The 7,998-nt window shown below is 36.8% G+C and overlaps 1 pseudogene; it reads right to left on the bottom strand.

The window, feature by feature from the left end:
• LOC107739782 (nephrin-like) overlaps positions 1 to 6,386 on the bottom strand; it is an 81,170-nt pseudogene extending 74,784 nt beyond the window's left edge.
• Positions 6,387 to 7,998: the final 1,612 nt, after the last annotated feature.

A 7,998-nucleotide genomic window follows, 5' to 3' on the forward strand; every position in this document is an offset into this window, starting at 1 on the left:
ACACACACACACACACACACACACACACACACACACACACACACACACACACAACACTCAATCAATCACTCTTTTCAGTTAGTCCTTTTTTTAATCAGTTCAAATCAACTGAACAATTCATTTGGGAATCAGTCTGTCAGGTCCAAGTGATTCTAGATTCATCAACTCACTCACACAATGATCCGATCGGAGCTGTTCTCAAGTTAGCAACTCACTGACTCCGTCTCCCTCTCATGTCTGAATCAAAACGAGTCAAGAACGGTCGAGTAATAACATCCTCGGTGCTAGAGTGCTCAAGAAATTGACATGTTGAAACGGCTCCAAATATCCTCAAATTGAACTCTGATTGGAAAGAACACCAGCACAGAATTGAACCAATAACTACCAGCATCTTTCACCGAAATCAATTTGACACAAAGTCAAACTCCTTCCCCCTGATGTCTTATGAATTTCCTTCAGCTATTCTCAAAGGGTGATTCGCCCAATACAAAGAGAATCACAGCCAAGTCACAAACCGATATATTGCACTGACCTCGACAACCATGGGAAGAAATCCTGCACTTAAATTTTTTAGCTCTTTTCAAATCTTCATTTCCCTCTCAGAAACCATAGCAGTACTTGACCACCTGTATAGAAGTTTCTACAGCAAAGGACAAAGCGCACCCCATCTGGACATGTTATATTTCACTGTGGAGTTTAAAAAGAAACTAATTTCAAAGAAAAGTTCTCACCCACGAGCAGGAGGATCTCTCTTCAGCTCACATTGTTCGCGCAGGTATGTTGCCCGCTCTAAGTGCCCTATCCGCTGTGGCCAAGCACGCTAACTAATTGGCCACATCACTAATGCGTGCTATCACCGCTGTCATACACCTGTGGCCAATGGGACTTTATCTGAAGTGTAGCACAAGGGATTCTCCACCACACTGCAGAGAAACTCCACGGCTCATTAGTACCCTGAATGTGGCTATGGTGACAGGTTTAGGTTTGCCACCGCGTGTCACCTTTTCAGTGCATGCGCAGCCATTAGCGGCCTTGGTTGAGCGATCTGTCATGGCTAAAGTTGTCCCACGTGCTGATTTTCCCCATTTGCACCCCCCCACTCCTTGCTCAGCGGTAAAAGATGGGATTGCTTACTCTGCACACTGAGCCAGGCTGTACGGGACACGATGGCGCGGCTGCTCACGGAACGGCCCACTTGGCACTCGTAGGGGCCGTCGTCTTCCAAACTCAGGTTGAGAATTTGAAGATGGTACTGGCCTGTAGGAGAAAGCAGACAGAGCAGAAATTATGAAGAGGAAAGAAGAGAATATGAGAGAAATGTCATCTTACTGTTCACACGGACAGTGGAGCGGAAATGGCTTGAGGGTATTGAATGAACATTCAGGGTTACGACAACTTAATACATTTACATTTAGTCATTCAGCATTTCTGAGTTTAAAAACATATACTAAAGTTTAAAAGTTTGGGGTCCCAAGGTTTTTTTGGGGGAAATAAATGAATACTTTAATTCAGCAAGGATGCATTGAATTGACAATTATTAGTATTATTTAAATTATTATTATTATTTAATAGTATTACCCAATTATTATTTAATAGTATTACCACCATTAAATGTAATACTCCTTGTGATGTTATTGACAGGATTGTATGAACAAGCTTCTCCCAAAATGTATGTTTATAACTTCTTTTTGTCTGCCTAGAAAAGTAGTTAAACCTTTAAAAATGATGTATACAAACATATGAATATACACTGCAATTCAAATCATTTATTTGACCAGAAATACAGTAATATTGTAAAATATTATTACTATTTAAAAAAAACTGTTCTCCATTTGAATATATTTTAAAATGTAATTTATTTCTGTGATGCAAAGCTGAATTTTCAGCATCATTACTCCAGTCTTCAGTGTCACACGATCCTTCAGAAATCATTCTAATATGCTGATTTGCTGCTCAAACATTTATTATTATTATCAATATTGAAAACTGTTGTGCTGCTGCTTAAGTTTGTGTAGACCGTGATCCTTTTTTCAGGATTCTTTGATTAATAGAAAGTTCAAACTTTTGAACATTTATTTCAATTTGTGGTCACACTTTATTTTAATGTCCAATTCTCGCTATTAACAAACAATTAACTACAACTTTTGCCTCAATAAACTCCTAATTTGCTGCTTATTAAGGTATTGGGTAAGATTAGGGATGTAGAATATGGTCATTTAGAATAAATGCTTTATAAGTAGGGTTGCAAAGGGGTGGAAAACGTCCGGTAAACTTTCCAAAAATCCCTGGAATATTCCAAAAAATCCTGAAAAGTTTCCCAAATTTCTGGAATATTTCCGAAATTTACTGGAAATTTTCCACCTTTTTGCAACCCTATTTATAAGTACTAATAAACAGCCAATATGTTAATAATATGCATGCTAATAAGCAACTAGTTAACAGTGAGAATTGGTCCCTATACTGAAGTGTTTTTACCGAAAGTCTTTACTGTCACGTTTTATCAATTCAATGCATCCTTGCTGAATTAAAGTATTAATTTCTTCCCCCAAAAAACCTTTGGACCCCAAACTTTTAAACTTTAGTATATGTTTTTAAACTCAGAATGCTGGTGCCATAGACTTACAATGTAAGTGCATTACAAGAAATGCGTGTTGCTTGTTTTAACAAACTGAGTTTACTTAACCCAGAACATTCTTTGAACATATGCTCTGATGTTTTGAGTTTTTAAAAGCATATTTGAAGAGTGCCCACCATTAACACACATGCGAATATGTTCAAATGCTTCTTGAAATCCACTTTTAATTAGCCAGAAACAAATCAGAGTAAAGAAATTACAATTGTCAAATGGCGCCGGTGCAAAATTTGTATGCAATCTCAAATGAATGGCCCCAATTAGCGACAAACGCTGCGGAGAGAAGAACGTGCTTCATTCTATTTGATGCAGGCCTTCAACATCGCTCCTTTGTGTGCAAGATTCTTGTTATTTACTAGCAGAATATCATGCCACCAAGGGGTTGTTTGTTCAACTACCATTCTGCCAGGATTAATGGCTGCTCGGGCAAAGTTTATGCAAGCTGTTCGAGCTTTTTAACATTTTTCTTTTCCTTTTCTCCTCCCCTCTGAAGAAAACTAACATGCAGAAAATAGTATCCTGATATGACCTTCCACGGCTGAAAAAAGAAGGTGTCAGCCAGGATGGCAGGATAATTAACACCAACCAGCAGCAATTTTCAGATCTATGTGATCATAGAAGGAAAGGAAACCACTTTCAAATCATTAATGATTTTCCACTCTCTTGAAATTGCACTCGGTACACGCTGCCGTGGTGTTGCGGATCGGGGTGTTTGCGAGCGCGTGTTTGAAGAAGTCCAATAATTACGCCTCTGACAACCAATATGAAACGCCGACGGGAACTCTGGCCTGTTCTCTCACCTATTTCCTTTGGCGAAGTATCAGAGTGTGTGCGCGTACCTACGGCTTGTCACGCCGCTTGCGAGAACTCGTGTGGATGCGCGTCTGCGTATCAGTAGATTAAGGTTGACAGGGTTAACATTAAAGATGCTTTCTGCATGTCTTTTTATGATATCGTTTGTCCCTTACATGGCACTCTTTATCAGTCATGCTATCAATGTCCGACGGCACAAGCGGTAGCATTCAATAGCATAAGCATTTTTTTAAGCATTTGCACTTGCGTTTGGCACAAACTGCCTCTCTCTCGCTATGCCGGATCGCAGCTTTTGTCCTCCACAAAGAGGAGCAGATGCTCAGGACTTGTTTAGCATTGTCTTTTAATTGGCTTTTATATATACACAATGCAGGCTTGCCAAGTATCATAGGTTATTCAGTGCCTCAGCCCACTACACAATAATCTCAATTTACTCTCAGTGGACATTAAAAATAGGAGTAATTCAGAGCTGATTTTAACTTTATTTTTGTATTTATTTATATGGAAGGGAATTGGGGATTGTACTAAATTCCTCTCACTCAAAAAGAAACGAAAAAAAAGCTAATTTCTTAAATCTGTCTCCGGTGCTTAAATTAGAAGCCCTTTGATAACATCTCGCTAAGCTGTTTTTAAGAGAGCTGAGCGCATTTTGATGAGGAAGGCTGCATCTAAACTAGAAATTGAGACTGAGGCGTCTATAGCCATTTGCAGATTATGAGCAAAACATTGTCTAATGATTCATGCTAATAATCTTTCACATTGAAATAAAAAAAGATGATTTTTCCCCCCTGATTTATCATATCCCAAACACTCCAATGCGTCTACCCAAGACAACAAAATATTAATGGTAATTTCACAAAATATGTCAAGAACATTCTAGGTCACATTTTATCCCAAACCCAAAATGTGGTATTGTAATATATAAAATAAAATGTCTACAAAATATATACATATAAAAATACTAAAAATTATTGTAAATAAAATATAAAATATTTACCACAAACTATTTTTTACTAATAACAATATTCAATATTCTAATATTCTAACTAACTATTTATATATTTATTTATCTGTCCATTGAGGTTGTGAGTAAAACATTTTCCAATGATTCATGGAATATTGTAACTAATAACTAACTAACTAAAATACATGTCTGAATGAATATATAATAAATGCTTTACAAGTTTGTGAAGTGTACTGTAGCATTTTCCACTCAATCTGTTTGGAGAAGAGTTTCACATTCTCGTGCTCTTTGGGGACAGTTGCTCGCTCACGCACATCTACCAACATGTCAGCAAACATCTCAGCAACTTGTAGACGTTTGTTTTTAATCACCGCATGTCATTCTATCCATCCCTCCGAGTTCTCACCTTTCTGCTGGTCTCCTGTCATGCTGTAGCGTGGGTAGCCAGGCAGCGATCTCTGAAGTCCCAGGAGCAGCCTATCTTTAACCCACTGCACGGCCCCTGAGGCCCTCAGCACTTCACACTTCAGCAGAGCTGTGGCCCCCGCCCTGACCGTCACATTACGTGGCTCTGTCTTGAACGCCTGCTGCCCACACACACCTACAAAAAGAGAAAGACAACAGAAGAGTTGATGCGAGTCAAGGTTAGGACGGAGAAATCTTTCATTACCAACACAAGCTTCTGAAGCTGCTGAAGGCTGCAGACATATTTGCTGGGACTAACTAGCTAAAAGTAGAAGTGCTACTAACTTTACAGCACCCTTTTTATTACACAGACAGTGGCCTAGGGTTTTCTTTTTAATTCAAATGGAACAACGGTTATATTGCTTTTTTAATGTCACATTGACAAAGTAGATGCCATTTTTTATTCCAGTGAACTGATCCTCTCTCTCATATGTATGGCTGGAAATTCTGATCATATTAATGAACTGGTTTGATCCTATTTGTAGCGATGAAAGGATTGATTCTTTTCAGTGTATCAGCTCATCTAATCGTTTCTTTCACTCATTCATAACACTGGAAAATTTGATTCACTCTAGTGAATCTGTTGATTCAGACAAAAAATAAATGACTCACTGAATCAAGTACATGCACGTTTTTAAATTCTTAATGCTAAAACATGTAACAACACTATGTTTTTCATTTAAAGAATGAGCCAGTACATCATAAAACCATCTTCCAAACAAGGTTTTTGGATAATTCTAAACCACAGTGGAGAGCCAATAATAATTATTATTTATATTTTTGATTTGCCAGGATGGATTTCCCGGGAAACTGAATATTGTTGTTCGTGTTTACGTTGTCATGGCAAATAAAAAGAATTAACAGTATTAAAGAATTCCATTACAACATCACATCCCATACATAAAAGAAAGCAGGTCAGGCTAATACTATATGCAGTGGAAGACTGAAGTCGCAACAGGTGAACCTCGAAATTTTTCAAGTAAAAAGGGAAAGTGAAAGCACCCATAATAAAACATGAATCAACATAGTTTGCATATAAGCATTACATTTGTTTTGCAATGACTAAGTTCAAAAAAACTATTTTAAACTACTACTGTTTATGTCGCCAATCTCTGAAACAGTTTGCTTATTTCTATTTGCCTAGAAGTAGCATTTTCAACAATTTTTGACAAGAAATATCAAGAAATCTTTGTGTCATCTCTGCCAAACATTTGTGACGTAATTTTAAAACAATCGATTTCAACAAGTCAAGTCACCATTATATAGCTCTTTATACAACACAGATGGTTTCAAAGCAGCAGGGACAAACAGGAAAATAATAATTCAATTGATGCAAACTGATCAATTCTGCTGTAAAGTAGCTTTAAAACAACAACAAGTCAAAACAACTACGACGTATAAGCTACTTACCAGCTCATAAGAAATATTTTTCAGATATCTTTCTTTTTTTGTTGTTGTTATTAGGAGAGTTCTGGTGCTGTTAGTGACATTCACACTGATCCATGAATCCATGAATCATGAAAACAGCGATGCGCGTCCAATCAGCAACCTTCCATTGGCATTTTTAATGAAGCCGAAGCACAACTCACGTAATTACCCAAACAATGTTTCTCCGAGAGTAACTTGTAGTTTTGCGCTTCTAATCTATTTTCAGTATATTTTACCTGTATGATGATGTCGCCATATCCATGTCACCACAATTCAAGTAATTTAAAAGTATCCATACAAAACTTGGTTGCATTACCAGAGCAATTCAAGTCTCAAGATTTCAGGGCCAGGAATAACTCAGTTTGAGTTAACAGCTCTCATTTTCCGAGTGGGATCCAAATAGAGCTCAGACATTTCTCTTCTTTAATTATTCTCTGCCATTATGCCGAAGGTCAACAACTGTGGTAAGAGATTTTTTTTTCCTCTGAATGTTTGAAATGGCAAAGATAATTAAATGTCCTCCAAACTTCCATCTTTTAAAAACTTTGTGTGGCCTGGTGGTTATCACATGTGCTCTAAAGCTGTGGTGCTCATGCTGGCAACGCAAGTTCAATCCTGGCACACAATGTGGTTAACATTTTAACGGTTCATTCTCTCTAAAAATCTGATTTATTATAGTGAATCAGTTAATTCAGATAATCAATGTAAATTTCGGAAAAAAAATCAAGTCTATGCATTTTTTATAGTGAACTATTAAGTTAAATATTAAACTAAATTTAGTTAATTAAACTAAGCTATGTAAATTATTTTTAACCATTTTTGTTCTTTTTGCTTACGTTTTATTATTTATTTTTTTTAATTGTGAGCTTTGCCTCCAAATGCTGTGAAAATACAATTATCATTACAAATCCTACTATTGTGTTACTATATCCTAAATTTTCTGAATATTATACAGTTTCCTAGCTGGTTTATGAAAATGTGAACAATGAGCAACATAATAAGACTTCAGAATGGTATAATGCTTTCGTTAATTATTTGTATATGACACGTACATCATTCATATATTTCACCATTAGTCAAGTCACATTTCTACGGCTGTATGTTTTAAAAGTTTTCAGTGAATTTCAGTTGTTAACTAAATACAATTAGGCATATAAGCTCTCATTTCACCTCATCTAGATAACAACTTTTGTATAATGTGACACATCTTTTTCCTTTTACAACCATTGTCAAAATTCATATTGAAAAGTCAAATGCGAGTAAAAAATAACATTAGCAAATAAATACAAAGGATTGCAGGAGGAGAGCGAATCAGCAGGCTTCTGCAACCGTTTAGTCATTTTGCTCAATAGTTCTGCATTAGATTATGCAGAATTGAGTAATTTCAGGATAATTTTAGGTAACATAAATTATGTTATGCTTTACATAAGATTGTCACATATGGATGCCGAATTACCAGGCTTGCCATGACACTCTCCCCGTTGAAGGAAAATTTGCCTCCCACTATGATGTTGTACTTAAGCATTGCTGTGCTGTTCCTCATCTCTGTGTATGTTTTATTGACGACAGATTGGAGCCAATTCAGCTCTGCAAATGAGTCAATAAAGTAATTACAGAGAATTAAATCTCTCCTCAGTGAGAAGGAGAGCAGGGAATATGAAGGTATGAAGAGATCTCAAATCCCCTTGCTGTTTTC

Source organism: Sinocyclocheilus rhinocerous, unplaced genomic scaffold (assembly GCF_001515625.1).
Source record: "Sinocyclocheilus rhinocerous isolate Xijiao unplaced genomic scaffold, SAMN03320098_v1.1 scaffold2120, whole genome shotgun sequence".
In the NCBI taxonomy this organism is placed as follows: Eukaryota; Metazoa; Chordata; class Actinopteri; order Cypriniformes; family Cyprinidae; genus Sinocyclocheilus; species Sinocyclocheilus rhinocerous.